We start from the raw sequence: 22,719 nt of genomic DNA, 5'->3' as shown, positions 1-22,719 counted from the left end.
ATTGGAGCAGACTAGACTAGGAAAGACCAGAACTCCAGGCGATCATGTATCTAGGTTGACTATACTTCAGTTCCTTCAGTTTAACTCACGAGAAGAGTAAGGCGAACTTAAAAGATACTTAACAAGGTGTGTATGATCCTGGATCCAGTTATGAGATGAAAAGATTATAACTCAGGACTTTTCACCTCACAGCTGTTCTTTTCTCTATACCTCTCTGCATACCATTATTCTATCATAAAAGTTCTCTCTAATTACTATTTTTTTTAAAACAACATTTTATTAAGTGGTAATGCTTACATCTTGCCTATCTCTTTTGTAGAAAAAGACTTTGGTTTGAAAGTGGAACATTTTGTCCTCATTTATTTTCTTCCTTAAATTTGCATTATGTATTATTTAGGACTATCATATTTCTGTGAAAGATACACGTCTCCTGTACTTTCTTCAAAGGCATAGGAAAACACAATAGCAGAAAATGCAAAGGAAATTTCTTGGTAAATCTGTGACCTTGTTAGGAGCCTGGGGGTCCCTGGGAAATGTGCTAGAGTTGGGCCAGGCTTCCAAAGACACTTCTAATACTATGTGAGTGGTAGTGAGCAAGCTCCATAGCTAAGCTTTGGTTTTCTTCATTTGTAAGTTCTCAGAAGGTTGCCTCTAGGTATTAAAAATAAAGAAGATTATGTATGTAAAATGGCTGGCATACAGAAATTCACCAACCAAATGGTAGTCTGAAAGCATGTATGTATTTATTAAGCATCTACTTTATAAAATGCCTTATCTTTTGTGAACCTGATGTGAAACACATGGGATTTAAAATAACAAAACAGCATAATCTGTGCTTCAAAGATATCCATAGTCTAGAAAAATGGACAGAATGAAAAAAATTCAATTCCATAGACATTTTCTTTTCTTTTTTTGTTTTTAACTGTCAACAGAATCTAGTCTTAAAATAAAAAGCATAAGACTCTGACTAAGCATGGTGGCATATGCCTGTAATCCCAACTATTCAGAAGGCTGAGGAGCATTGCAGGCATACAGGAGGATTGCAATTTTGAAGTTGGCCTTAGCAATTTAGTGAGATCCTAATCTACTTATTAAGATCCTATCTCCTAATAAAAAATAACGAAACACTGGGAATCTAACTCTGCTCAGTGCTAAGTGCCCCCGGGTTCAATACCCAGTACAAAAACCAAACCAAAACAAAAACCTGCTGAATTCTTCAAGGCAATTTATGTCTCTTAGGAAGATAAATAAATTACTATCCAACCTCAGAAAAATACGACATTTTCTTATATAAAAGTATTAACTAAGTACTACATGATGCAGAGAAAGGAGGTCTATAAGGATGGGATCCAGCTCTATAAACACATTTAAGCTTTACTAACAGGATAAAATAGGAGCAGTTCAAGCACAGGAACAACAGTGCAAAGCACAAATTTAGAATTAATTGGGGGGTGTACTGGGAATAAGGACTATTCTAAGGGATCAGCATGTAGGATCAGTGGTCTTTGGGTGTGTGTGTAATGTGTTGGTGAAGGATGAGGTCTGGGGAAACTATGACAGAATAGTTTCAGCCTAAGGTGTTTGGACTTGGTCCTACTGGCCATAGGGAGACATTGTGATGTTTTTACACAGAGAAAAGGCAAGACTCAATGTCAGGGGTGGCATCCAGTCTCTAGGAATGATCCATTTTGGCAATGATAATTTTATCAAACCAGTGCAGTTGGAGGATAGTTTGTTGTGTTTTCTTCTAAAATAAGCTAGGTTACTCCGTGTCTTTTGACAAATGAGGAGTAGGTAAGCGGCAGAGCTGGCTCACCAGTGTTCTGTTCCCAGATCTGGATTTCACTCCTGTCCTCTGCAGGCCCATGAGAAACTTTTCCAAGGTGCCAGTCTGATATTCCTATCCCATCTGTCATCATCCCAGTGCAGTTCTGACTCTCATTAGAGCTGTGGGCGGGGATGCCCCTACCTCCACCTCTCATCCAGCCTCCGTAAGGGAACAATCGCACCAGAGTCAAGTTGATTGTTTCCTATGGAAATCAGCCATGTGGAGCCTCAGGGGGAATAGTTCTGCCCTCTTGTATTCATTTTCTTCCAGTGTGGACCAGGATTGGGGAGGGCAGTGTCTAGCCTTTCACATATGCCTGAAAGAGAACCGGAACAGGAAAACAGGAGATTGTAAGAGAGACAGGCAGTGACTTAGGGTAAAAAGGATATGGAGTATCAACAGAATTGCTTGCCTAGGTCACAGTTTTATTAGGGGACAATTTCAGATTTCCAGGGCTCTGAAAACTGAGAGAGGGCATTCTTATATTGAGCTAGCCTAAATATTAGCATAGAAGGATATTAGCATAGAAATTAGTTTTATCATTATGGCAAAAATTCCACAAGCAAACAGAGCATCATGCAAGTTTGTAGGTAATTTATTTATCTTTATTCTACTGGATATAGTTGGACTTTAAAAAAAATCAGTTATTTGCCTAATGATATACATAGAGGCAGAATGCTTGATATTGTGCAGATAAAATAGTTGCAAGTTTGATAGTTGGTTTTAGACTTCGTCTGATTATTTGCTTCCAAACTCCCATGTTACTTTCAAAGTTCACTAGAATTACTCTGCTTTTTACTTATTTATTTCTGGGTCCTGGATATCTTGTTATACTTTCAAAATTTTGCCAGATATACCTTGTCCATAGCCCTTACTTCTCACCTCCTCATCCCCCATTCTTTTTATAAAGAAAACAAACATGAATTGTACAACTACATTTAAAAAAATTCAGCCTTGATGTACTTATGAGGAAATTTTCGATGATACAAAATCAGGGATGTTCCTGTTAATCTGAGACATTGGTGTAAATTTGAGGCTGAGATGGGCACAGGACCCAGGTGTTCTCCCCACGGAGCAATCTAGGATTGGGAGTTGTTATCATAGGGTGAGTGAGGGATAGACCCAGACAGCTGAGATTGTAATTCTTTCATTTGATTTGATTTGAGGAATTTAGACACAAAATAACCATGTCCCTTCATTTAGTTTGCCCGTTGCTTATTGCTTGACAATATCTTATTATAACACTTCTTTTTAAAGGAATTACTAGGGCTCCCAATTTCTTATTAAATTAAGTAGTAATATTGAGAATATTCTGACATATAAAACCTCCACAGAAGTCTTAATGTGCCATTCCAATCATTTACCCCAATATTTCCTGATAATATACATTATATACTTGACAATCTGGTCCACATCTCTTCCCACCCCCATTAATGTAGACTCTGTTGCTGGATTTTGTAATCCCTTTGCTTCTCCCCTCCATGAGCCTACCTTAATTGTGCTTAATTTCTTGAAATCAGCCAGATGGGGTTTGGCTTTTCCTTTAAATCTTCAGCAATTCTTACTACCTCTTTGTTATTTATCACTTTCTGTCTTAACTTTTGTTTCCAACTACATCCATCAAGTTTTCAACTGCAGTCCAGATCCCCATTGAGGACAACGGGTGGCCTTCCCTTAGTCCCACCCAAATCTCCATCTCAGGAGACACTCATGCCTGAAAAACATATTATTATCACCACTGCATACTCCATGGTGTGTGTGTGTGTGTGTGTGTGTGTGTGTGTGTATACAGATACACAGCTGTCCCTTGGTATTTACAGAACTTTGGTTCCAGTACTTGTTTGAGGCTACCAAAATTGTGGATGCTCAAATTCCTTATATATAACTGTGTAGTACTCGCTTATAACTTGTGCAAATTCTCCTATGTACTTTTAATGATCTCTATATTACTTATGATACTTAATACAAAGTAATTGCTATGAGTAGTGAATAATGACAAGGAAAACAAGTTTGTATATGTTCAGGAAAATGCACCTTATTTTTTTCTGAATATTTTCAAACTGTGGTTGGTTAAATCCACCCATGCAGAACCCATGTATATGAAGGGCCAGCCGTATATTTATTAAGAAACTTTTTAACTTCCAACTTTGAATTTTCATTTATTCATATATAAAATTAAACAAGTTTTACTCAATGATCTCCAGTGTGTATTAATTGATTGGTAAAGTATTACAGATTGTATAGTCTTTTCTAACTCCTTCATTAAGGGTATAATGTATGATTGTGGGTGGCAAGGGCTAACCTCTGAAAAGAAGGTCCTATTCACAGAATCTCTCCCATACATTCTTGTTCATTTGAATTATAAACACATGTCTAGAGGAGTCTTCTTCTCCTTCTACTTCTCCTCCTATTCCTCCTCCTCTTCTTCCTCCTTCTTCCCCCTCCTTTTCCCCCTCCTTTTCCCCCTCCTTCCCCGCCTTCTCACTCCATCACCCCCTCTCACCCCCCTCCTCCTTCTTCTTACCAAGGATTGAACTCAGAGGCACTCCCACACTGAGCCACATCTCCAGCCCTATTTTGTATTTTATTTAGAGACAGGGTCTCACTGAATTGCTTAGCACCTCAACCCTATAGAGTCTTCTTTACTTCTGTGAATTTCAAAAGGAGCCCCTTTCCTTCTCTGATCCCTCCCCGGTTAGCAGAGGTCCTGCTGTGACTGCAGCATCCTCCCTGTGCCTGGGCCTCAGCTTGCTGGGAGCTCAGCTTTCCAGAGAGGGCTGCAGACGCTGGGAGGGTGACAGATGGCTCAGTAGTAGCAACAGTTTGAGGAAGGAGTCACTGAGGGGAATCTGGGAGGGGCCGCGTGCGACCTTCCGATGGGTAGAAGACCCGAGGGGAGGGGTGAAACATCCGCAGTTATTTTACAGACAGCCTTTTGCAAATTTGGATCACTGACACAAGAGCAAAACGAAAAGCTTCTTCCCTGCGGAAAGCCATGTTTTCCACTTTCCCTGCCATCCTGAGAAGCCTCTGCCCAGGTTACCCTGTCCCTGTGGTCTCCAATCGTCAGCCACATCTTACAACTTCAAACCGGTTTCTTTTCTGATCCATCCGGTTTGGCGAAAGTTCACTCCTCTCTCAGGCCCAAGGCTGAGGCTCTAACTGGCTACATGAACTCTGAGACTTGATTTCCAGAATGCCGGGCCGTTCAGGGCAGGAAGGAGGCTAAGGGGCCTCTGCGAGTGGAACACCTGGGAGCCCGAGGCCCTTGCAAATGAAGGATCTTTTAGGGCACAGGAGTGACCAGGGTGTGGGCAGGAGAGGGGTCTGCTGTGACTTTTGTTTCCAAGTGTGTCTTCTGAGCAAGCGATTAAGTCTGGGGCTTAATCTCAGCCCTGTTAGGAGTGTGTTTCCTCACGTGCAGCCTGGGCAGAGGCCCTCCCTCTGGAGCCCTGGACTCTGGCAGTCCCCAGCCCTCGGAGCCCACAGCATTAGACGAGGTGTCCGCCTGGTGGCTGCTGAGGAGAACAGCAGCTGGGAAGGGCTGTGGACCCCTGGACTTCTCTATGGGGCATTGGGAAGAGGGGACTGGAAGGGGTGGCACTGCAGGCCAGCTCTGCATCTCACCCTGCCCGAGCCAGTCCCCAGTCACCTGGAATCCAGCATCTCATGACCCTTTTGTTCAGGCAAGTTCTCCTGAAGCACCAATCCTATCACCCTCAGGAAAAGCTGAACCTACTACTTTTTTCAACAGTGGATCCGATTCAGCATCCTTCTTTGAAAAAGAGAGTCAGTGATTGTTGGTCAAGGGTACCCGGGTTGAGGGTGGTTTGGACACGTCCATTGGTTGAAAACCCCTTTCCAGATCAGTGTAAAACACGAGGTTTCTACTTTTCATGACCATGACCACTTCCTGTTTTACAGTTCATGAAAGTTTAAAAATGACTTACATAATCTAAAGTGTGGTGGTAAGTGACCAAAGGAGACCATTTATAGGAGAAGGTAAGTCGTACTAATAGAGAACTCACATAATTAAGGCTTTTAATTCCAACAATTCCGAGTGACAGTTGAGGTGATTCTGACCATTTTTCTACCTGAGGCAGAGCAAGAAAGTGACTCCTTACAGAATAGGCCAGGATCAGAACAAAACCAGAGCCTTTCTTCTTCACTTTATAATCCATGGCTTTTCACCCAATCATACTGTTTTTCAACCACTCTATCACATTTTTACTTATCAAATCATAGCATAGCACTTATTTTCTGAACATGCTTGAGCAAACTGAGAATTTGGTATACTTTGACCTCAAAGAAATCATTACCCCTAGAGTACCCCTCCATTTGTGGCCTTAAAAAAAAAAGACACATTATTCTGAGTCCTAGCTGAGGGAAGTAAGGAGGATAATATATATATATATATATATATATATATATATATATATATATATATATATATATTTTTTTTTTTTTTAAACCACTCTGGTCACTGAGATAACTGTGGGGTATTTTATTCTTGTTGTTTTCATTTTAATCCCAACAATGATGCTACAAGGAGAATATAATGAAAGAAACCAAATTAATATCAGCTTGGGAGAAAGAGAGAAGAATTTTCTTATTTGGATTGTTACATTTTGGAAGAAATGCTACATGGAAATAATGCAATTTTCTTCCCAACCATTTAAAACTTTTAAGAGTCAAATACAACATGCTTAGTGATTATTAGCACTTAAATGTATATGTCTCATAAAACATTACCACTATGTGGTGTCATCATAATTAACCTCATTTTTCTAGATAAGGCAATTGAGTCTTAGAGAGTGTTAAAGAAAAAAAAATGTGACTCTAGTTCACACAGCTGGTTCAGTGGCCTGGGTAGGAATTTACAGACTGAACTGCCTGACTCCATGTCTGTTCTCATTTCATTATACTATGTTGATATGTTCTGTGATAACTACATGACATAGATATCTACGGACCAAGACCTATGCTGCCCAAGGTAGTAGCCACTAGCCACGTGTGATTATTTATATTAGTTATATAAAATAAAAAGAAAAATCTAGTTCATCTGTCACAGAAGTCATATTTCAAATGTTCAGTAATCACATGTGACTGGGAGGTACTTTATTGGACAGAGGAGATAGAGAATGTTTTTGTTGGTGCAGTAAGTTCTGGACAGAACAAGATTCCCTCTGGATAAGAAGTGTTGTAGTGACATGGGTGGAGGCACTGGACAGGTTTGGTCTTTTTCACTATTAATTTTATGACATTAAGTAGGCTACTTGCCTTCTTTAAAACTCAATCTGCTAGTTTGAATAACTGTTTCTTCCTCATAGGATTATTATAAGAGTGCGATAGCAGAATTCCATAAGGTTGGGAAAAACTTGGCAAAAGTTAGCTATTATTACAGGCGATCCATAGTTTTAAGAAAATTACTAGGCGTGGTTAGAAATAAGCATGGATGGGAATGGGGCTGTGGCTCAGTGGTACTTCCCTTGCCTGGCATGTGTGAGGCACTGGGTTCGATCTCAGCATCACATATAAATAAATAAAGTGAAGGTCTATTAAAAAATAGTTAATAAAAGACTCATTGGGGCTAGGGTTGTAGCTCAGTGGTAGAATGCTTGCCTCTCATGTGTGAGGCCCTGGGTTTGATCCTCAGCACCACATAAAAATAAACAAATAAAAATGAAGATACTGTGTCCATCTACAACTAAAAATAAAAAATTTAAAAAAGACACGGATTTATTCTAAGTATTAGGGGTGCTATCATGGAGATGTGCTGCCACCTTGTGGTAATTTTGGTGTCTGCATGCTCTAATTTATTAGGAAAAATTTCTGATTTATTTTAATATTTCATGTTGCTATTTTCTCCCAAAGGGATACATACCTTTGTTTAACATTTGGAAGTTTTAGACTAAAATACCTTACCTTGAGTTTGTTTCTACTGACTGACTCCATAAGTTATCACATATCACATGTTTTAATAATAAAAGTAATGTTTCATGCATTTATAAATTTCTTAAATATTGGGTTCAAAGTATTTACACCACATATGTAAGCCAGTTTATTTCCTAACTAGTTTTCAGGAAGTGCATTATTTACTACCTCATTCTACACATTCCATTGTGTAAAGAACTTTTCTAGCCCAATGACTTGTTGCTGGTGAGCACTCAACAAATATTTATTGTATGAATAATAATGAGCAGAGTTAACATAAATTGAGTGCTTTTTATGTGCTGGGAATATCTCTTCATCAAAATCTAATAAAGCCAGTGTAGGTCTCTTGGAGAAGACAGGAGAGTGCAGCGCTTTCAAGTCTGGTTCTTGGTTCTCCAAGTTCTGATAGCCCCATTCAGAGGACCACAAACCTCAGGCATTTTACTCTGTGTAAAGTCACTGTGTCATAAAAAGCCCACATCCTTGAGTAAAAGTAGCTCTCTTCAGTTAACCCCAGTTGGTTGAGTTGTGTGGGGTGTTTCTTGAGTTTTGTGGAAGGTTCGATGGCCGTTTAGTGGATCATCTAAGCCTCTAAGTTGTGCTCCTCCAAAGCACAACACTTAAAGAGAAAGTAGATTATAAGGCGACATGGTTCACGAAAGGAGGTAAGCATGGGTTTGGTTGGCACCATGTATTTTAATTGATATTACATGTGGTACAGGAGCTAGTAAAGGGGAAGAAATGGAGGTTTCAGGTACTATTCAAGGACCAGGGAGTCAGGACTAAGAATAAGCCCAGGATCATTAGATTTTACTAAGGCAACCTCCCATTCTCTCTCTCTCTCTCTCTCTCTCTCTCTCTCACACACACACACACACACACACACACACACACAAACACACACATACACATACTTGCAGATCCCTTTGTCTTTGTTCTTGTATTCTCCATTCATGTGCAAAATTACTTAGGTTAGTAGTTCTTCTCATGCATTTATAAAGTAAAGTTGGATTTGGGGGTGGGAGGAGGTCAGGGGAATGACTGGATGGCATACTGCATTACATCCTGGAGAACCCAACCCCTTAAATTATTTTTTAAATTTAGGATACTTAAGTTTCATCTGTCAAGTTATGAAATTCCATGGTTTTTGATGGATGCTGTAAGCACAGTGCCATGGAGCCAGCGATACAGTATCATATGGAATAGTTGATTCGTGGAAATATTACTTATCTATTTAGCCTTCCACCACTTTCACAATCCTAGTGACCTCTGGTATGTAGAATTCCTCTATCAGTTCATCTTTTTTAGAATGTGACACAACAAGTACAACAGAATATGTAGAATAGAATGGAAGAGTGACTTCTTTCATGTAGCAAAATGCATATAAGATTAATCTTCCTCTCTTCTCTCCTCCCTTCCTGCCTTCCTTCCTTCCCACCTCCCTGTCTTCATTAATTTCTTGATACAGTTCCATTCACGTTGCCACAATTAAAAGAATTTCATTTTTTATGACTGAATAATGCTTCATTTTTTTGTATACACACATACATACATATATATATATATATCACATTTTTCTTATCTGTTTGTCCGTGAGTGGTCACTGGGTATATTCTATATTATGGCTATCGTGAATGGTCTGCAATAAACACAGTAGTGTAGGTATCTCTTCAGTAAACTTATGTCATTTCCTTTGGATAGATGTTGTGGGATTGTTGGGTAGTCCTATTTGTAATTATTTTAGGAACTCCATAATGTTTTCTATAATGTCTGTACCAATTTACATTGCCACCAACAATGTATGAGTTTCCTTTCCTCTTTGTCCTCACAGCAATTTTTTTAAACAATAACCATTCTATTTGGGGTGAGATAATATCTCATTATGGCTTTGACTTGCCATCTCTGATGATTAATGAAATTGAACACTTTTGTCATATGCTTGTTGGCCATTAGTATATCTTCTTTTTTATTCTAATTTTTATTTATTGGTTATTTTTAGTTATACATGACAGTAGGATCCATTATGACATAACTATAAAAGCATGGAAAATAGATTGTTCAAATCAGTCCCCAGTGCCTCTCCTTCTCCTTCCCCCACATTCCTGCTCCTTTTGTTCTACTGATCTTTCCGCCATTTCCCCATAGTTATTTTTTTTTAAATTAATTTCTTGTGGATGTACATGATGGTGAGATTCATTGTGGTATATTCATATATGTACAAAGGAAAGTTATGTCAGATTCATTTCACTGTCTTTGCTTTTCCCACACCCCCTCCCTTCCCTTCCCTTCTCTTTGTCTACTCCACGGAACTTCTCTATCCTTGATGAAAACAGATGCTAAAATTCCTAATATCAAATGGTGCTGGGAAAACTGGAAATCCATATGCAACAAAATGAAATTAGACCCCTATCTCTCACCATGCACAGAACTTAACTCAAAATGGATCAAGGACCTAGGAATAAAACTAGAGGCCCTGCGTCTAATAGAAGAAAAAGTAGGTCTTAATCTCCATCACGTGGGATTAGGCCCCAACTTTTTAAATAAGACTCCTGTGGCACAAGAATTAAAATCAATAATCAATAAATGGGATGGACTCAAACTAAAAAGTTTCTTCTCAGCAAAAGAAACAATCAGTGAGGTGAATAAAGAGCCAACAGAATGGGAGCAAATCTTTACCCTTCACACATCAGATAGAGCACTAATCTCTAGGGTATATAAAGAACTCAAAAAGCTAAGCACCCAAAACCAAATAACCCAATCAATAAATGGGCCAAGGACCTGAACAGACAGTTCTCAGAATATGATATACAATTAATCAACAAATATATGAAAAAGTGTTCATCATCACTAGCAATTAGAGAAATGCACATCAAAACCACTCTAAGATTTCATCTCACTCCAGTCAGAATGGCAGCTATTATGAAGACAAACAACACTAAGTGTTGGCAAGGATGTGGGGGAAAAGGTACACTCTTACACTGCTGGTGGGACTGCAAACTGGTGCAGCCAATATCAAAAGTAGTATGGAGATTCTTTGGAAAAGTGGGAATGGAACCACCATTTGACCCAGATATCCCTCTCCTTGGACTATACCCAAAGGACTTAAAAACAGCATACTATAGGGACACAGCCACATCAATGTTTATAGTAGCACAATTCACAATAGCTAAACTGTGGAACCAACCTAGATGCTCTTAAATAGATGAATTGATAAAAAATGTGGCATATATACACAATAGAATATTACTCAGCAATAAAACAGAATAAAATCATGGCATTTGCAGGTAAATGGATGGAGTTAGAGAAGATAATGCTAAGTGAAGTTAGCCAATCCCAAAAAACAAAATGCCAAATGTTTTCTTTGATATAAGGAGGCTGATTCACAGTGGGATAGGGATAGGGAGCATGGGAGGAATAGATGAACTCTAGATAGGGCAGAGGGGTTTGGAGGGGAAGGGAGGGGGTATGGGGTCATAAATGATGGTGGAATGTGATGATCATTATTATCCAAAGTACATGTATGAGGAAACAAATTTGTGTGAATATACTTTGTATACAACCAGAGATATGAAAAACTGTCCTCTATATGTGTAGTAAGAATTATAATGCCTTCCAGTGTCGTATATAAATAAAAGAAAAAGAAAATCCTTATGTTAAATAAAAAAAACCCACTGGCAAATCACATACAAAAACACATTAAAAAGAAAGTGTACCATAATCAAGTGGGTTTCATCCCAGGGACACAAGTTTGTTTCTAAATACAAAAATTAATAAATACAATTCATCACATAAACAGACTTAAAGACAAGAATCACATGATTATCTCAGTAGACACAGAAAAAGCATTTGACAAAATATAACACCTATTCATGTTTGAAACAGTGGAAAAACTAGGGATAGAGGGAACTTATCTCAACATTGTAAAGGCTATAAATGACAAACCCAAGGGGAACACTATTTTGAATGGAGAAAAACTGAAAGCATTCCCTCTAAATGGAACAAGACAGGGACGTCCACTTTACCACTCCTATTGAACACAATACTTGAAACTATAGCCAGAACACTCACTCAGGCAAGAGAAGGGAATTAAAGGGATATAAATAGGAAAAGAAGAACTCAAACTATCTCTGTTTGCCAATGACATGATCCTATATTTACAAAATCCAAAACAACAACAACAACAACAACAACAACAACAACAACAACAGAAACCTCCACCGGAAAACTTCTAGAACTCATAAATGAATCCAGCAAAGTAGTAGATACAAAGTCAATACCCATAAATCAGTTGTGTTTCTGTACTCCAATGGTGAATTGGCTGAAAAAGAAATTAGAAAAACATCCCTTTCACAGTAGTCTCAAAACAAAAAAGCAAACAAACCAACAAACAACTGTTGGGAGCTGCCTATGGATGCAGATGCCTTCAATCCTGATGCCCCGGGGCACTGACTGATTTCTGCCTTCAGTCTGGCATGATATTGCCAGATTGCAATAACTTGGGTATTACCCTAGCCCGGATAGCAAGGTGTGGCTCCAGGTGTAGGTGTCACCGGTAAGTTACACTCACCTGTTCCTTTGTAATCCTACTCCTTTGACCTTTTTGGGATAGAATGTTCCATGGAAACTCCCCTTGTGTGTTCCCTATATAAAAATAAAGAATTCCGGTGGCTTTCTCTTTTGCCAAGGACTCTTAAAGTTGCTGAGCCATCTCCGTATTACTGAAAGGGTATTTCTGTGTGGTTGTGTGCTTTCTTTGTCGTTTTCTTGAGTTATTAGAATAGTCAGATTTTGTGAACCCAGCATTAGGTTGCCAGCTAGGATAGATGGCTATAAACAACAACAACAAAAACCCTTGGGAATAATCTAACAAAAGAGGTGAAGGACATCTACGATGAACTGGCTGGGATTAAAGGTAAAGCCACCACTCCTGGATGTAGACCATAATCTCATGTAACTGTTTTTACTCAATGTTGAAATCATCATCTTAAATATTTTTAGGATCAATTCAATATATGTGATAGTCCCCAGTTGACAAAATGAAAAGAGTAACTTTTTCTATTTAAAAGCCCACGAACTCTAGCTTCCAGTCAAGATAAAGTAACAAGGATCTCTCACCTGAGACAACCAAACATCCCAGACAAAATATTGGAAACAGAGGCTGGGGCTGTAGCTCAGTGGTAGAGTGCTCGCTTGCCTTGCATGTGGGAGGCCCTGGGTTCAATCCTCAGCACCACATAAAAATAAAATAAAGGTATTGTGTCGAGCTACAACTAAAAACAATTTAAAAAATATTTGAAACAAGTTTTTAAGGATTTAGGCAGCAAAGAGATCCCTAAGACATGGGAAATAACAAAGAGAGCTTTAAAGATAACTCCAGCTTTTTGGGTTGGAAGAATTTTCAGTTTATGGTTCAGGGAGAGAGAACTCAGGCAGAGTCTGAGGAGTTTATATTGAGTTGAAGAGATAGCACTGATAGCTCAGATAGTCCAGGTGGCTAGAATTTCAGGACACAGTGGTAGAGAAGGAAGTAGCACAATGAGAGATATCCAGACATCTGCAGACAGTCTCTTTCAAATATCAATAGACTCTTGACAAATATGTGTATGTTCATGTGCATGTAAAAAAAATTTCAAAAGGATAACTGGAAACCATACTTTGTCTTAAACAGTGACTGACATAGTACCTGCTGTCACCAGAACTCACAATGAACGGGGCATTGGGTATAGTACACAGGTAGGTCTTGCTTTAGAGAATTATTAGCCTTAGAGTAAGTACTGTCCTTGATCCCGCCTATCAAATCAGTCACGGAAAACCCAACTTAAATACATCCTAGTTAAAAGCTCAAAATATTTCTAGAAATATGAAAATATCCACAACCAAGTAAGACATTATAAGATAAGCAAAGAAGCACGACAACATGACCCTTAATAAGAATATTCAATCAATGGAAACTTAACTAACATGAAAGTGAGTACCAATTCCATATCTTCTAAATGTTATGGAGGAAAAAAAAGATTTTTAAAGGAACAAAATCAAACTCATAAAACTACTGGTTCTGTAACTAAAAAATACATTGGATGAGATTAATAATAGCATATTACATACCTTAGAAGAAAAGACTAGTGAACATAAAAGCAGCAATAGGAGCTATACAAAATAAAATGCAAAGAGAAAAACAAACAAAAAAAAAGAAGTATATTAGTGATACATAGAACAAATTTTAAATGTCATAAGATATGTGTAATTTGAGTTCCTTAAGAAGCAGGGAGTACAGGAAAAAATATTTAAGAACTTGAGGCTGAAAAATCTGTTTTACATTTCTGATTAAAACCTGAAGTTCTCACATTTAAGATTTGACTCAAATCACAAGCATAAGAAATATGAACATGATGAAATTGCCCACTACCAATGAAAAGATAAAATCTTAAAAGCAGTAAGAAATAAAATACATATTCCATATAGAGAAAAACAGGTAAGAATTATAGTAGATTTCACATAGGAAAAAATGTGAGAATACAGTGGGATAGTCTTGTAAATACCAAACAACCTTTAAAGAGCTCCAGCTAGAATTCTATATTGGGTAAAAATATTTTTCAAAAGCAAAGAAGAAAGAAACATTTTTCAAATCTGTATCTCAGGAAATAATTCATTATCTGCAATTTTACAGTATAAAAAATATTAAAGGAAAATTTTTAGAAAAAGGAAAATGATTCCAGATAGATATATGGGTTAAAAAAAAGGGTGAAGAAAGTAAAAGCCCTACTGTAAATAGAAATTACATGGATAAACACATAAAAATTTCCTTATTATTTATACAGGTTTTAAATAATTGACTGTTTAAACAAATATGACTAAATCAGTTTGTGGAATTTATAATATATGTACAAGAAAAATATATGACAAGAGTAACATAAAGACTGTGAGGAGTCTATAATATAGACTACTATAAAGTTATTATAATGCACATGGTTTGGTCTAGTATTAAATCTGGCAGGTTTACGGTGTATACTGTACAACTTAAAGTGAACACTAAAGTAATAAAATAAAGGGTTACAGTCAATAAATGAATGAAGAAGAAAAATTAAATAATAAAAAATTCTCAACCCACAGGAATGCAAGGAAAAAAAGGACAAACAGAAAACCAATTGCAAGATGATAGACTTAAATCTAACCACATCAATGATTGCATTAAATGTAAATAAGTTAAACATCTGAATTATAAGGCAGGGATTTTTGTATTGTATAAAAAAGGGGAAACTCTTTTTCAAGGAACCCACTTGAAATATAAAGATGTAAAAAGGTTAAAAGGTAAGTCGATGAAAAAATTCTAACAACAGTCAAAAGAAAGCTGATCAATACCAGATGTAGTAGATTACAGACCAAAGAATAGTATCTGATAAAGACAATCGTTTCATAATAACAAAGGGTCAATTGATAAAGAGGACATACCAATCTGAATGTTAATACACTTTATAACCAATTTTCAAAGTGCATGAAGCGAATATGAGAGAAGTTCAAGGACAAATAGATATACATGGACAGTGTGAGATTTCAATACCTTTCTCTTAATAATTGATTGAAATAGAGAGCTGATAAGTTCACACCACTATTAATCAATCTGACAAAGTTGATATTTATAGGGCACTGCAACCAATAGAATATACACTCCTTTCTGGTACACATCATACATTCATCAGGATAGACTGTATTTTTCATTACAAAAGAAGAGTTATTGAATTTAAATTGGTAGAAATCATAAAGAGTATGTTCTCTGACGCCATTGGGATTAAATCAATATCAATAACCTTCAAGTGAGTTAAAGGCCTACAAACATTTCAATTCAAGATAGGTTACATCTATGGGCTGGGGTTGTGACTCAGTGGTAGATTGCTTGCTAGCACATGTGAGGCACTGGGTTCCATTCTCAGCACCACATAAAAATAAATAAAAAAATAAAGTTCCATCAAAAACTTAAAAATATATCTTGTTAAATAGCATACATCTAAATAGTCTGTTGGTAAAAAAGAAGTGGTAAAGGAAAATCAGAAAGTATTTTGAACTGAACGAAAATGAATACATAACATATCAGAATTGTGGGAAGCTGATAAAATAACAGCTGTAATTTGCTGGTAAGGATTTATAGGCCTAAAAGTGCATATTAGAAAAGAGAGACCACAAATCAGTGATTTCATCTTCTGAGCTATAAAGTTACATAATAAAGTTTCACAGGATGGAACCTAAGCTTGTACCCTATAAATAAGAATAAATTAAACCCAAAGTAAGGAAAAAACAAATCATAAATATTAGGATTGACAGTGATGACCTACAGAATAGAAAAACATGGAAAAAAATCAATGAAACTAAAAGGTATTTCTCTGAGAAATTAATAAAACTGAAATCTGTAGTTGAATTAATAAGAAAAAGAGAGAAGACACCCATTATTAGTGTCCAGAATAAGAGAAGTGACATTATTGACATACAAGCTTTGATTCTCTCTGACTTCTGTCTTCCTTTTCTGTTTTTAAGGGCTTATTCGACTAAATTGGGCTCACCCAGACAATATAGGACAATAGCTGTATATTAGGATCAGCTATTTAATAATCTAAATTGCATGTATACTGTCCCTTTGCTTAGGTGACACAGCATAAACATATGAAACCGGGGAGCAAAAGTTTGGAAGACTATAACACTGCTTTCTGCAAACAAATTCTAGTATCAGAGAAGAGGAGCCCATATAAAAAGTTATGTTCTTAGAATTTGGGGACATGGTGGTAGCAATGGCAGCTTAGTTATCCACATGAAAATAGCTGGAACAACTAGAAAGTGAAAAACCAAATCTTGTGGACAGAAAATATTAGAAAGAAAATTAGGTGACAAAGTATGGCTATAAATCTTCAAAGATGAGCAGGTAAAAACAAACTACCAATCACTTCAAAACCTGAATATGATTGACCTAGATATGGAAGAAAGTAAATAAAAGAAATATTATTTCTAATAGATAAGAAAACAGACCATCTCAAAGTAACCAACAGGTGTTCAGGGGGAAGAGTGGTAGGCCATCTTGGGAATAGCAGCTGAAGCTGGGGTAGGTTTAATTTATGATGATTATTTCAACCAAATTTTTAAGTTGGTTTACTGAGTTTTCCATTTCCAGGATTTTTATTTGGTTCTTTGTCAAAATCTCTACCTCTTTTTGAAATGATCATTCACTTCCTATATTTTCTTATTAGTTTGTTCCCTACATCTTTTTTAGTTCACTGGATATTTTAATTAAGAACTTTCTGTTTCTTTCTCCACCATTTCTTCTGCAGCTGTGTCAATGGGATCAGTCCTTAAAGTGTTGTGGGCTGTTTGGGGTGGTTTGTTCATTTGCTTTTTCTTACTGTTTGTATCTGTACCCATTTGCTGTAATGATTACCTTCTCTGTTTTTAGGAGAGTGTTATTTAGTGAGCTTCTTTCCTTTAAGCACCCCAGGCTGGGTAAATAACCAAGTATTGAGACTCCCACTCAATTGAATTGTCTGCTGTTCCCAGCATCAGCCCTTTAGAGCTGCACTCCACTCTCTACACCAATGTTTATTCAACCAACCCCACTAATGAACTTTCGGGTTTATACCAATTGGCCATTAAAAACAAGGTTCACAGAAACAATGTATACTTAACATCTGGAAGTTAAAACCCTGGCCTCATCAAACTCTCCCTATTGACTCTGACTTCTTACATTTTCATTTCTTCAGCTGTAAAACACATTTTAAATACAACATGATGTCCCTATCACAATTAAATATAATTGCAATTTACAATTTCCATGTTTGTTAAGAAAAACTCAAATACCCAATAAAATAAATGAAAACATATATTATGTAATTTTTGCTACATAGATCACTATGGATATCATTTCCATTGAATTAAGAAATCCTTATTTTGATAGGCAATGACAGACTAGAAAGTATCCACAGAAAGACCAAAGTAGTGAAAACTCTAGAAACTAGCTCAGATGAAACAGTTGAAGAATTCAATTAAATATTTGTTGAACAAATGCAGAATAAATGAACTAAGGATGCAATAAACAACTTCAAATATTTGTGGGTTGTCACATAAAGAATGAAGACTTGTTTAGCATGTCTTCAAAAGGCCTGACGTGAACCATGGTATAAATATAAACAAAAAATTGGATGGAGGAAAGTTGGAACACTTATGACAATTGTTTCCTTCCCCACACAAGGCACTGTACTCTTAATCTTCCCCTTCTTCTGAAAGAAGATGTCCAAACTTAATACTTAGGAACATCGAATTCTAACATCAAGCCCTCCACTGCCAAAACTTAAGGTACTCACACTGTTGGAAGAAAACTAACACTAACAAACTGGCTTACTCAGAAAAAAGATCTATTTGCTCCTTAGCTATGTTTCTGTACCTGTTAATGATTCTCCATAGGTTGGGATAAAAGAAAACATTTTCTCCAAAGAGGGTGAATCACAATCCCAGGAATTCAGGTTCTGCCCCTGGGCATCGTACTGCTGCAGCCCAAACTTATCACTGTGGCTATCCAAACAGTCTTGCAGATGGGGCTGTGTGCCGGGAAAGCTCCATACTCTTCTATACAAAGCAGAAGAGCTTGAGTTATTATGAATCTCCAGGAAATATGAACTAACTGCATAATACTAATAGGCTCCAACCAAATTGTTGAATATTACAAAATGAGAATTCCTTTAACAACTATTTTGCATAAAGTATATATATATATATGTGTGTGTATATATATATATGTGTATATATATATATATATATATATATATATATATATATATATATATATATATATATAATTACATAGTAAGGATGCTGAGGTGCTTATAATCCATTCAGTAAAATGAACATTTTACATTTCTATATTTTTCAGTGTATAAGATTTGAAGTGGATGCTGAACTCAGAATGGTGCATCAATTTTCAAGGAAAGCCACATAATCAGTCTATCTGGCTAACTGCTGTTTGTTGAGGATTGGTGGAACTGGGGCAGCTCTGATAAACAAATAAACCTGTTGCAGGAAACATCCAGGGAATCTGCAACTGGCTTTCTGGGCAAACCATTCTCCTGATAGAGTTGGCTTGTCATCCTTTTTCTAATGTAACTTTCACAACCTCAAAAATCCTCAAGGAAGGCACATGTCTCCTAGTAGCATATCTAAGTGCTTCCATGATTGGCGAGACTATGTGAGACCACCGGTGGATAATGGTGGTCATAGGTCATATAGGTCCCAGAGAAATCTCTCTCCTAGATCCTGTGTCCTACTGACCAAATTCCACAAAATTCAGAATTTGCAGATTTGATAGCAGGTGGTATCCTTTTCCAAAGACATTTTGCATTATTCGTGTCATTGTGGAGCAAATACAAATCTAAAAGCTGACCATACACTGGGGGTGTAGCAATTCCTCCAGGAGACTCGAGCCCCTCGTTCTCCCACTGATTCATCAACTTTTTGAAACTGAGAGCTCCTTCTGCCATCACTGCCCCTGGAATCTTCCCAGGTGATCTTGCAGCCAACTTGCAGACTGCCAGACACCTTACTGCAGTGTAAACTTTAACCTATAAACATTTTTATAAATTTTACCTATAAACTTTCTTTTCAGTGCTTATTTTTTCAGCATGCCATAAATTTTGGCATTTTTTTTGTTTTTGCTTTTCTTCAAGATACTAATTTCCCTTTTTATTTTTATCTCATGCATTTGTTGCTCAAGAGTTTATTATTTTCATTTTCAATTTTCATGAATTTTCCCTTTCTTTCTTTTGCTGCTAATTTTTCCATTCCATTTTGTTCAGAAAATATACATGGTGTTAGTTTAATCTTCTGAAATTTATTTTCTTATTTGTGACCTAACAAGTAATGTGTCCTGGGAAATGTTTTTTGCGTGCTCTAGAAAAAGGTATAGTTTTTTTTTTTTTTTTTTTTTTTTTTTTTTTAATTGGGAGGAATGTTTTGAAAATGTGTGGTAGGTCTATTTGGTCTACAGTGTTATTCTAAACCTCAGTTTCATTAGTGATTTTTTTTTTCTTTTAAGGAAGTTAGTTTTTTTTAAACTTTATTTATTTATTTTTTATGTGGGGCTGCAGATCAAACCCAGTGCCTCAGATGTGCTAGGCAAGCGCTGTGCCACCCACCACAACCCCAGCCCTCAGTAGTGATCTTGTGTCTAGATTTCTATTCATTATTAAAAGTGAGGCATTGAAGTCCCTTACTCTTTTTGTGGTGTTGTCTTTTTCTTCCTCCTTTCTTTTTGTCAATTTTTGCCTCACGTATCTGTGTACAGGGATGTTGAGTACTCATATATTCATAACAGTTTTATCCTCCTGATGAATCAAACTTTTTTTAATCCTCACACAGAATATACCAGTTTTTTTTACTTCAGATTCATTTTGTTTGATATTAAGTATGGCACTCCTGTTTTCTTGGGCTACAATTTACATGAAGCTACATGGAATATCTTTTTCACACCTTTCCTATTCAACCTATATGTGTCCTCATGCTCAGGTGAGTGTCTAGTGGACAGCAGGCAGGGTGACAATACTGTTGTTTGGGGTTTTGTTTTCTTGGTTTTTAAATTTCTTTAAGCCCCTCCATCTCTTTTCATTGGGGAGTTTAAGTTTTGTTTGTTGTTGTTGTTTTACCTTTAATATGATTATTGAGGGGAAAGAGAGCCATTGTTATTTTTTTTGTCTATCATATAAAATTTTGTCCCTTTTCTCTCTTTTGTTGGATTCTATGTTTTGTTATTTTTAAAAATCAATCTGTTTTGTTTCCTTTTTCATCTTCCTTGCCTTTTGTAGCTATTTTCTTTGTGGTTATCAAGGAAGTGACAAGAAACAGCCTATAATTATAATAATCTATTTTTAGCTACTAACACTTACTAACTTACTAATTAACTAACTTACTAACTCACTTACAAACTTACTAACTTACTAACAGTTGCATATGAATGCTCAGCACTTTTATCTCTCCCCCATGTAAACATTTTATGTTCCTGATGTCCTAATATATGTATTTAAATATTGCAGCTTATTAATTTATTGTTATTCTTGTGATTATTTTGTACTTTTAGACTTTAACATCTTTACCAGACAAGAAGTTATTTTTGTATTATGTATTATGTATTTTGTATGATGTATTATGTATTATCTACATATCTGCCTTTGTTAGTGAGCTCTATACCTTCATATGTTTTTATTGCTGCTTTACTGTCCTTTCATTTCAACTTGAATGGCTCCCTTTACAATTTTTTTTCAAGATAAATTTTACTTTAAAGATAATTATACTACATGTCTAATTAAAGACATTTTATGTTATCATTCGTATCTTGTAATTATACATAACAGTGGGGTTCATTTTGACATAGTTACAAAGATGGCATGCAATTCTCTTCATTTCAATCCCCAGGACTTTCTCTTCCCTTCTGTTCTCCCTCCGCCCCCCTTCCCTTCCTCTACATGCTCTACTGGTTGTCCTTCAGTTTATTTATATTTTCCTTTTAATTAGTGCTTTAGAGAAATAAATAAGGCAGGAATTACTGTGGTAGATTTGCACGTGTGCATACTATACTTTTGTCATTCTGAAGTTCCTCCCTTTTCCCATCTCTCCTTCTTCCCTCTGAATTCCCTTTCTCTTCTCCACTGATCTCCCTTCTATTTTCATGGGATTCTCTCATTTTTATTTCCTTAAACTACTGTGGCTTCTACATATGAGTAAAAGCATTTGACTTTTGACTTTTCTGACTTATTTTACTTACTATCATGTTCTCCAGTTTCTTCCATTTAACAGAAAATGCCATGATTATTTTTCTTCTTGGTGGCTGAGAAAAACTCCATTATGTATATATACCATATTTTCTTTAATCATTCATCTGTTGAAGGGCACCTGGACTAGTTCTACAACTTGACTAATTTGAATGTGCTTCTATAAACATTGAAGTGCCTGTATCACTATAGTATGCTGATTTTAATTCTTCTGGATATATACTAAGGAATGGGATAGCTGGGTCATATGCTGCTTTACAGTCCCATCCACAATATATGAGTGTAACTTTTCCCCCACAGTCTCACCAGCACTTATCATTACTTGCATATTTGATGATTGCCACTCTAACTGGAGTGAGATAAAACTTTGTTTTGTTGTTTTTATTTTATTTTTTATTTTGAGACAGGGGCTCACTAAATTTCTTAGGACCTCTGTAAATTGCTGAGGCTGGCTTTAGGATTCTCAGAATCCTCTTGCCTCAGCCTCCCGAGCCACTGGGATTACAGGTGTGTACCACCACATCTGGCTTCAATGTAGTTTGGATTTGTATACCCTGATTGCTAGAGATGACAAACACTTTTCTATGTATTTATTGGTCTTTTATATTTCTTTTCAGAAATGTCTGTTTAATTCTTTTGACCATTTATTTAAAAGACTATTTGGGCTTGTTTGTTTTTTTGGTGTTGTTTTTGTGTTCATATATTCTGGATATTAATCCCTTGTCTTAGGTGTATCTGCAAAGATTTTCTCCTGTTCTGTAGGCTCGATAATCAAGATATTAATCATTTCCCTTGCTGTGTACAAGCTTTTTAATTAGATGCCATCCATTTACTGACTTATGGACTCTTGGTTTTATTTCTTGAACTTTAGTCATCTTATTAAGGAAGTCTGTGCCTCCACCAATGTTGGAATATTAAGCCTACATTTTCTTCTACCAATTGCAGGTTTCCTTCCTAGTCTTATTTCTAGATTTGGATCCACTTTGAGTTGAATTTCTTGCAGGGTGATAGGGATCTTGTTTCATCTTCCTACATATGAATATCTAGTTTTACCAACACCATTAGTATAAAGGTTATCTTTCTTCCAAAATCTGTTTTGGGGATCTTTATTGAATATCAGTTGACTATGTGGGTTTTTCTGTGTCTTCTATCCCATTGGTCTTCAAG

The 22,719-nt window shown here is 36.5% G+C and overlaps 1 pseudogene; it reads right to left on the bottom strand.

The window, feature by feature from the left end:
* Positions 1-18,706: 18,706 nt before the first annotated feature.
* On the bottom strand, positions 18,707-21,587 carry LOC113181099 (COP9 signalosome complex subunit 8 pseudogene; annotated as a pseudogene).
* Positions 21,588-22,719: the final 1,132 nt, after the last annotated feature.

This window comes from Urocitellus parryii, chromosome 5 (assembly GCF_045843805.1).
Source record: "Urocitellus parryii isolate mUroPar1 chromosome 5, mUroPar1.hap1, whole genome shotgun sequence".
In the NCBI taxonomy this organism is placed as follows: domain Eukaryota; kingdom Metazoa; phylum Chordata; class Mammalia; order Rodentia; family Sciuridae; genus Urocitellus; species Urocitellus parryii.
This window is presented reverse-complemented; position numbering and strand designations above follow the sequence as displayed.